Source organism: Heptranchias perlo, chromosome 2, assembly GCF_035084215.1.
Source record: "Heptranchias perlo isolate sHepPer1 chromosome 2, sHepPer1.hap1, whole genome shotgun sequence".
NCBI lineage: Eukaryota > Metazoa > Chordata > Chondrichthyes > Hexanchiformes > Hexanchidae > Heptranchias > Heptranchias perlo.
Genome location: NC_090326.1, coordinates 77878791 through 77887661, shown reverse-complemented (window position 1 = coordinate 77887661; position 8871 = coordinate 77878791). Strand labels below are relative to the sequence as shown.

The 8871-nt window shown below is 42.3% G+C and overlaps 1 protein-coding gene across 2 annotated transcripts in view; it reads left to right on the top strand.

Annotated features, from left to right (window-relative positions):
• The first annotated feature begins 6264 nt into the window (after window positions 1–6264).
• pals2b (protein associated with LIN7 2, MAGUK p55 family member b) overlaps window positions 6265–8871 on the top strand; it is a 114645-nt gene continuing 112038 nt past the window's right edge. Inside the window, exon 1 of one of the 2 annotated variants that reach the window (XM_068003284.1) lies at window positions 6265–6560. The gene's annotated coding sequence lies outside the window, so the exon portion shown is untranslated. The remainder of the gene's footprint in view (window positions 6561–8871) is intronic. The other variant, XM_068003273.1, reaches the window with a different exon arrangement.

The following is an 8871-nucleotide window of genomic DNA, read 5'->3' as shown; positions in this document are numbered from 1 at the left end:
GTCCTCTTTCCTTGAGATTATTTCTTTTCCACAGATACTTCTCATTGCTTTACATTTTCATTATCCTTCATTGTATCTCTTCTGTATGTGAGGTGGAAAGTCAATGTGACGGTAAACTCATCAAAATATTTACACATTAATTCATTGTTTACTGGTTACATAATTTTGAATATTTTCTATTTTTTTAATGAATACTGTATAAAAAATTATTGAATATAAATGTTACATTTCATATTTAAAACAAAATCCATAACTGAGATGGGATTCAGCCTAAAGCAAGAGCACTAGGTTTGAACAAGATCGGGCTACTGACCATCTGGACACAAGTGGGTCAGGGGAAAGCTGACGTACAGCCAAGATTCAGAGGCTGCAAGATGGCAATTGAAGGCAGATAACCAAAATGAGGTCATAGAAAGGATAATCCATGAACAGGAATTGTAACAGGTAAATGGAAAACCTGGTTGCTGATCATAAAATGGGCAGCAGAAAGATGCGAATAAAGTCAAAACCAGGATGCAGATCCTGAATCATGTTGTGGATAGCAAGGACATTGTTCATGAGTGATTTGGAGGGGCGGGGGAGGGAGAAAGAAGAGTTGGAAATGCAAAGGGAACAGTAATTGTTGATCAGCTGGCAGAGTCTGAAGGGACAATGGTGGTTGAGGGCTTCTCTGGAGCAGACATGACATTCCCTAGGCACATTGTATGTCATTATAATGGAGGAATAAGAGGAGTACCAGTGGATGGAAGAAAGGAGAATGAGGCAGTGAGGATGGACCCTACCAGATATTTATGTTCCCCGCCCCCCCCCACAAAACAAAATACAGGCAGCACAAGTCCTTTAAGGACCTTGAGTAAGAAGTGCATAGGAAGAGTGCTTCAACAAATAGCCAATAGGAGAGCTCTGCTGCTATCTGTTGCATGAGGCAGTCATCTGGTCTGTGGCTGTGCAGGTGGTGATGTTACTCAACTTTTATGGCACCGGGTCATTTCAGGCAACCATGGGAGATGTCTAATATCAGCCAGGCTGCAGTACGGGCATGTCTTAGTCAGCTGGCTCCAGTACTTTACAACTGGGGAATTCATCTAGTTTGACATCCGCAACAAGATTGTCAAGCAGTTCTACAGGGTTCCTAGCTTTCCCAAGGTCTAGAGTAAAACAGCTAGCTCCTATGTTACTTTGCAAGCTTCTACAGACAACAGTCTTCACTCCCTGTATGGATATGACCGCACATCAATGTGAGATATGCTGAAGGTTATCACAATGCATTCATGCTTCAAATTTCTGCCCTCCCTGACTTCCACTTCAAGGAAGAAAATGGTCAACTGTTACCCAATTTACATTGGGAAAATGGGTGGCTCTAACTGCAGCTCCAATCTAAGGCCTGTTACTGCTTTCAAAAGGCTACCTGGACACACTCGCCCTCCCCAATTTCCCCAATTCAGTCACTCTACCCACTCCACAGTCCCCTGCAATATACAGAGGCAATCTACCCCTTCCAGGACCAGTTCAGAGACATTTCTATCTCCTCCAGTTTATGCTTGTTCAAGAACAAGTGAAAGGGAAAAGCACAGAGCAGTGGAAAGTGTACTTTAGGCAATACAGATAAAGTGAAAACCAGAAGGTGTAAGGCGATTAACCCAGCATCAAAGCTGAAGGTCAGGCTAGGGTGTGTGGCCCAACTAAGAGTTCTATATACAAATGCACAGAGTGTAAGGAATAAATTAAATGAACTACAGGTTCAAATTCAAATTGGAGGGTATGACATGATAGCTATTACTGAGACATGGCTGCAGGATGGTCAGGATTGGGAACTAAATATACCGGGTTATAAAGTCTACAGGAGAGATAGGGAAAATGGAAGAGGGGAAGGAGTAGCCTTAGTAATTAGAGATGAAATCACTTCAATGATAAAGGAGGATATAACGAGAGGTAAGCAGCCAACAGAGACCTTATGGGTTGAATTGAGAAATACGAAAGGATCTAAGACTATTGTGGGAGTTGTGTATAGGACCTCTGGTGGCAGCAGCTCTGAAGTGCTAGATTGTATAAATGCAGAGATTAGACAAGCGTGTAAGAAAGGCATAGTGGTCTTAATGGGGGACTTTAACCTTCACATAGATTGGGAAAAGCAGACTAGCAACTGTCAGAAAGGTAATTTCTTGAGTGTGTCTGGGATAGTTTTCTACAGCAGTATGTCCTAGAGGCAACAAGGGGACAAGCCATACTAGATTTAGTAATGAGTAATGAACCAGATTTAGTTAACGGCTTAACTGTGCGTGAACATCTATCCAATAGCGATCATAACATGATTGAGTTCAATGTAGTGTTTGAAAGGGAAAAAAGTGAATCAGCTGCTAAGATTCTAGACCTGGGGAAGGCTGACTTCAATGGGATGAGACAGAGACTGTCCACAGTAAACTGGGCAAATCTGTTAATGGGTAAAATGACTGATGATCAGTGGGAAATGTTTAAAGAAACATTTAACGTGATACAGAACCGGTTTATACCCTTGAGGGGCAAGAACTCTACTTGCCATAAAAAAACAGCCATGGACAACTAAAGAAGTAAGGGACAGTATAAGACATAAGGAAAGGGCATGCAAAAAGGCAAAAAAATGGCACAGATCCTGGCGAATGGGAAAAATACAAAGATCAACAAAGGGTCACAAAACAGATAGTAAGAGCTACAAAAAGAGAGTATGAAAAGAAACTTGCAAGGGATATCAAAACCAATACAAAGAACTTTTATAGCTATATTAGGAAAAGAGGGTGGTCAGGAGCAGTGTTGGCCTCTTAAAAACTGAAAGCGGGGATATTGTCATTGATAATGGGGAAATGGCGGACATGTTGAATGATTACTTTGCGTCAGTATTTACAGCAGAAAAAAATAGGATGCCGGAAATCCCAAGAAAACTGATACTGAATCGGGGACAGGGACTCGATAAAATTAACATAAGTAAAGCAACAGTAATGAAAAAAATAATAGTACTAAAGAGTGACAAATTCCCAGGACCAGATGGTTTCCATCCCAAGGTTTTAAAGGAAGTAGGTGAGCACATTGCAGATGCCCTAACTATAATCTTTCAAAGTTCTCTAGATTCAGGAACTGTCCCTCTAGATTGGAAAATTGCACGTCACTCTGCTTTTTAAGAAAGGAGAGGGAAACCGAGGAATTATAGACCAGTTAGCCTAACATCTGTTGTGGGGAAAATGCTGGAGTCTAAAATTAAAGATAGGATGACTGAACACCTCGAGAATTTTCAGTTAATCAGAGAGAGCCAGCATGAATTTGTGAAAGGTAGGTCGTGCCTGACAAACCTGATTGAATTTTTTGAAGAGGTGACTAAAGTAGTGGACAGGGGAATGTCAATGGATGTTATTTATATGGACTTCCAGAAGGCATTTGATAAGGTCCCACATAAGAGACTGTTAGATAAGATAGAAGCCCATGGAATCGAGTGAAAAGTACGGACTTGGTTAGGAAATTGGCTGAGCGAAAGGCGACAGAGAGTAGGGATAATGGGTAAGTACTCACATTGGCAGGATGTGACTAGTGGAGTCCCGCAGGGATCTGTCTTGGGGCCTCAATTATTCACAATATTTATTAACGACTTAGATGAAGGCATAGAAAGTCTCATATCTAAGTTTGCCGATGACACAAAGATTGGTGGCATTGTAAGCAGTGTAGATGAAAACATAAAATTACAAAGCGATATTGATAGATTAGGTGAATGGGCAAAACTGTGGCAAATGGAATTCAATGTGGACAAATGTGAGGTCATCCACTTTGGATCAAAAAAGGATAGAACAGGGTATTTTCTAAATGGAAAAAAGTTAAAAACAGTGGATGTCCAAAGGGACTTAGGGGTTCAGGTACATAGATCATTGAAGTGTCATGAATAGGTGCAGAAAATAATCAATAAGGCAAATGGAATGCTGGCCTTTATATCTAGAGGACTGGAGTACAAGGGGGCAGAAGTTATGCTGCAGCTATACAAAACCCTGGTTACACCGCACCTGGAGTACTGTGAGCAGTTCTGGGCACCGCACCTTCGGAAGGACATATTGGCCACGGAGGGAATGCAGCGTAGGTTTACTAGAATGATACCTGGCCTTCAAGGGTTAAGTTACTAGGAGAGATTACACAAATTGGGGTTGTATTCTCTAGAGTTTTGAAGGTTAAGGGGTGATCTGATCGAAGTTTATCAGATATTAAGGGGAACAGATAGGGTGGATAGAAAGAAACTATTTCCACTGGTTGGGGATTCTAGGAGTAGGGGGCACAGTCTACATATTAGAGCCAGACCTTTCAGGAGTGAGATTAGAAAACATTTCTACACACAAAGGGTTGTAGAAGTTTGGAACTCTCTTCCGCAAACGGCAATTGATACTAGCTCAATTGCTAAATTTAAATCTGAGATAGATAGCTTTTTGGCAACCAAAGGTATTAAGGAATATGGGCCAAAGGCAGGTATATGGAGTTAGATCACAGATCAGCCATGATCTTATCAAATGGCGGAGCAGGCACGAGGGGGCTGAACGGCCTACTACTCCTGTTCCTATGTTCCTATGCTGGCACTCTTCTCCCTTTCCCTCGTTTCAAACTAGCAACCTTTCTTTTCACCTCCTTGGTTCAAGTTGGTATTTTTCTTCCCCCTCTGACAAACCCCCCACCCTAGTTCATGTTGCCACTCTTCTCTCCCCTCTCGAGTCAATGCTGGCACTCCATTCTCTCCCCAGGCCAACCTGCTTTTTCCTGCCTCCCAGTCTGTTCTGGTACTCTGTCCTCCTTCTCCCCATCTATACTTCTCCTGGGTTTTCTTTTCCCCCTCCCTATGCAGCTCATTTTCAAGGCCTGGTACTGCTTTCAAAGCTAAAATATTTGAACGTGCCTGTATACTCTGCATAGGAATTCTAGATCTTGTAAGAATCTTGGCCACTGTGCGCAGCTGTTTTTACACACTTCAGCTTTCGCAACAGCAACAGTCCTTGGCTGTGGATGGGCCACATCAACATTGGACTGTGGACACTGCCCCCAAAACACTGTGCCAAAGGTTTGGTTGATTGGCACATACACACTGAGATGTGATATGTAGGATTCTAAAGGGACTAGATAACGCAGACCATGACAAACTCTTTCATCTTGACCAGTACAGCAGAACTAGAAGACGCAGCCTGTGCTTGAAGGGGATAAATTCAAAATTAATCTGGGGAAACATTATTTCAGTGAGCCAGTAGTAAATCTATGGAACAGGCTTCCTAGGGAGATAATGGAATCAGATAGTGTTGATTCATTCAAATGCAAATTAGATTTCTTTCAGAAAATATTTTGGGATACAGTGTGAGTAATTTGAGACGTGACATGGTAAGCGTAGTAGTTGGGAGGAACAGGTGACTTTGGACGTATGGTTCCTCAAGCTTTCCACCGCTGGGGGTTTACTTGGCTTTCTGTCTGGGTCTGTTATAAACTAATTGATCATAACAATTAATCTTTAACAAAAGTCTGTTATTGTGTCATTCAACTACCAGAATGGTAGAAGGTGAACTAGATGGATCTTGGTCTGTTTTTGCCTTGCAATTCCTATATAACTTGTAATTTTACATGGCCAGACCATTACAAACTAAATTAGCTAGAGGATATCAGACTCGCTTCCTCTGCCCAGCAGTGGCAGAATGATTCACACGACGCTGCGCAGTCGTCTGGAGGTGTTTCCACCGATCAATTACCGTTTTTTATATATAAAAACAATCACGGGCCAGATTCTCTTTTTCTCTCTCTCTCTCCGCTGTTCCCTTTCGTTCAGTCCGATGACAGCAGACAGCTCCACTCAACCCCAACAAAATTGAAACATGCACTATAATTCTCCACTCTCTCTCTAATCACTAGTTGCAACCCCTCGCCAAGATAGGAAACCTTCAGTATCAGTGGAAAGCTCGTTACCAAGCGACCCGCTAGCAAACCCGATTTTTTTTTTTGTGCAGAGCTGACGGCATCATGCGAAACATTAGTATCGTTTGAGAATGGACGCGGATTATAAATTTCATTCAAACAGCGGGAGCCACGTTCCTCTTTGACAATGACATAGGTCACTTGATTTTTAAAAAAAAAGTCAACCAAACGCGCTGAGCAGCTGCTCTGCTTTTGCCGGTGTGCGTTTTGACGCATGCGGATTGCCTCTTTCCTCTTCCTCCTCTCCTCTCCATGTCCCACCCATCCTGGTCTGCGTAGAAGCCACTCGGAGCGTAGGTAGCAACACGTGACGCCTCGCTCCAGTCCCGGTACCGCTGCTGTCTCTCCTCGCCATCTTCTGTCAAAGGGAACCCGAACTTCCGAGTGGAGTTCCAGCGCCCGCCGCCGCCGCCGCCGCCTTCCGCCGGTTAAAGGTGTCCGTTGGGAGTTGGAACGCGCCCGTTCTTTCATTTGTTCGGCCGGCCGCTGGCGCGAGCTCTGGGTTCCATACACACAGTCCACGTCGCGCGCCTGCACCCCGCTCTCACACACACACATATATATATACAGAGAGAGAGAGAGAGAGAAAGGGACACGCTTGCACACAGGTTTGTGCTTTATATACTTATAACCACCCCCACCCCCTTCTAATTTTGCTTGTATCTAAGTTTCTAATGTATTGGCTGTAAGAGGTTATGTGGTGTATTTTTTTTTAAGAAAATGAAATGGAAAATGGTAACAACTGCAATAAGTCTGTGGTTCAGATGTGAAAGTTTGTACTATACCTGTAGAGAGATATCTGGTATTCTGAAACGTGATTCGGTCGAATATGTTCTAACTGCTATCCCATTCTGGAGTGTATATTCTTTAATCGTGTTACAATCATTGTGTGCACAGTGTACAATTAGTAATACTCATGTCCGTCACTAGGGCAGTGGAGGGGGTGTGTATGGCAATTCCGAGGCGGGCTTCCTCATTCAGGAAATAGGTTGCGCTGGGTCTCGATATAATCCGAATATATGTATGTGAGGGGAAAGATTGATACGCTTGTAAGATCAGAACTAATGTTAATTTGTCTTGCCGGCCTTCATATAATGCAACAGGAAGTATAAAGTGGTCAGGTTGTGCCTTTGCCAGTGTGCCTAATGTGTCCTACTGATTTTACTGTAGTAGCATTTAGGGTTGTAACTGAAATATGATTTAAACACCACTTGGTTATGTTGCAAGGTATTATAATGTTGGCTTTCAGGAAGACTGGTTTTAATAAAGGGTATTTTATAAATTTTACTATTGGAGTGCTGTTGGTGTAAGCTATTTTAGAGAGACAGTAACATTTCTTCTGAACTCGTGATATGTCTCTTAACAACTGTTTGCCAGTAATCCGTGGTGGAGTATGTTGCCTGTTCCTGCCCTGTTGCATTTGGGAGAATGTCAAGAAGAAAATTCACTTTAGCTTTTATATGGCCGTTTAACGCAAACATTTTTTAATCAGTAATTCGATAATACTAATGCTCAACTTTACGCTAGTCAAATTAAATCTTAAGGCAAAGGTGTCTAGCCCTAGAAATCCTGGCAGCTCAGTTCTGTTTACACATTTCTTATTTGTTGGTTTGACTTGTTTGAATTTGGTGGACCTGAATTGTTTTTGAAAAGGCTTTTTCTGGCATTGTTTTCTCATTGGTGGATAAATCCTGAATCAGAACACCACAATTTATTGTTGGGTGCTGCAGATATATACAAATTAATGGGAACATAGATTTAAAATTTATATAAGCGGCTCTCATCAATCCATGTTATGCATAGGAACAGGACTAGGCCAATCAGCCCCTCAAACCTGTTCCGCCATTCAGTTAGAACATGGCTGATTTGTATCTTAATTACATCTACTTGCCATGGTTCCATAACCCTTAGTACCCTTGCCTAACAAAACTATCAATCTCAGTTTTGAAATTTTCAGTTGACCTAGCCTCAACTTTTTTTGGGGGGGAAGGAAAGGAAAAGGAGAGTTTGAGATTTCCACTACCTTTTGTGTGAAGAAATGCCTCCTGACATCACTTCTGAATGGTCTAGCTCTAATTTTAAGGTTATGCCCCCTTGTTCTGGACTCTCCCACCAGAGGAAATAGTTTCTATCTACACTATCAAATCTTTTAATCATCTTAGCACTTCAATTAGATCACCCCTTAATCTTCTATATTCAAGGGAATACAAGCCCAGTTTATGCAACCTGTCCTCATAACTTAACCCTTTTAGCCCCGGTATCATTCTGGTGAATCTGGGCTGCACCCCCTCCAAAACCAATATATCCTTCCTGAGGTGTAGTGCCCAGAACTGAATAGAGTGCTCCAGATAGAGTCTAACCAGAGCTCTGTACGGCTGTAACATAACTTCCACCCCGTGTATTCCATCCCCCTTGAGATAAAGGCCAACATTCCATTAGCCTTTTAAATTATTTTCTGTACCTGTTCACTAGCTTTTAGTGATTTCTGTACTTAGACCCTGAAACCTCTCTCCTCATCCACAGTTCCTAGCTTCTTGCTATTTAGAAAATACTCTGATCTATCTTTCTTAGGTCCAAAGTGGATGACCTCACACTTCCCCACATTGAACTCCATCAGCCACAGCTTTGCCCACTCACTTAATCTATAAATGTCTCTTTACAACTTTCTTCTCCCATCTATATTATTTACTGTGCCACCTAACTTAGTGTCGTCAGCAAACTTAGATATCCAGCTCTCTATTCTTTCATCCAAGTTGTTTATAAATATAGTGAAAAGCTGTGGCCCCAGTACAGATCCCTGGGGGACACTGCGAGTCACATCCTGCCAATTTGAGTACGTACCCATTATCCATACGCTCTCTGTCTCCTACCTCCTAACCATTTCCCTATCGAAGCCAATAGGTTGCCTCCAATTCCATG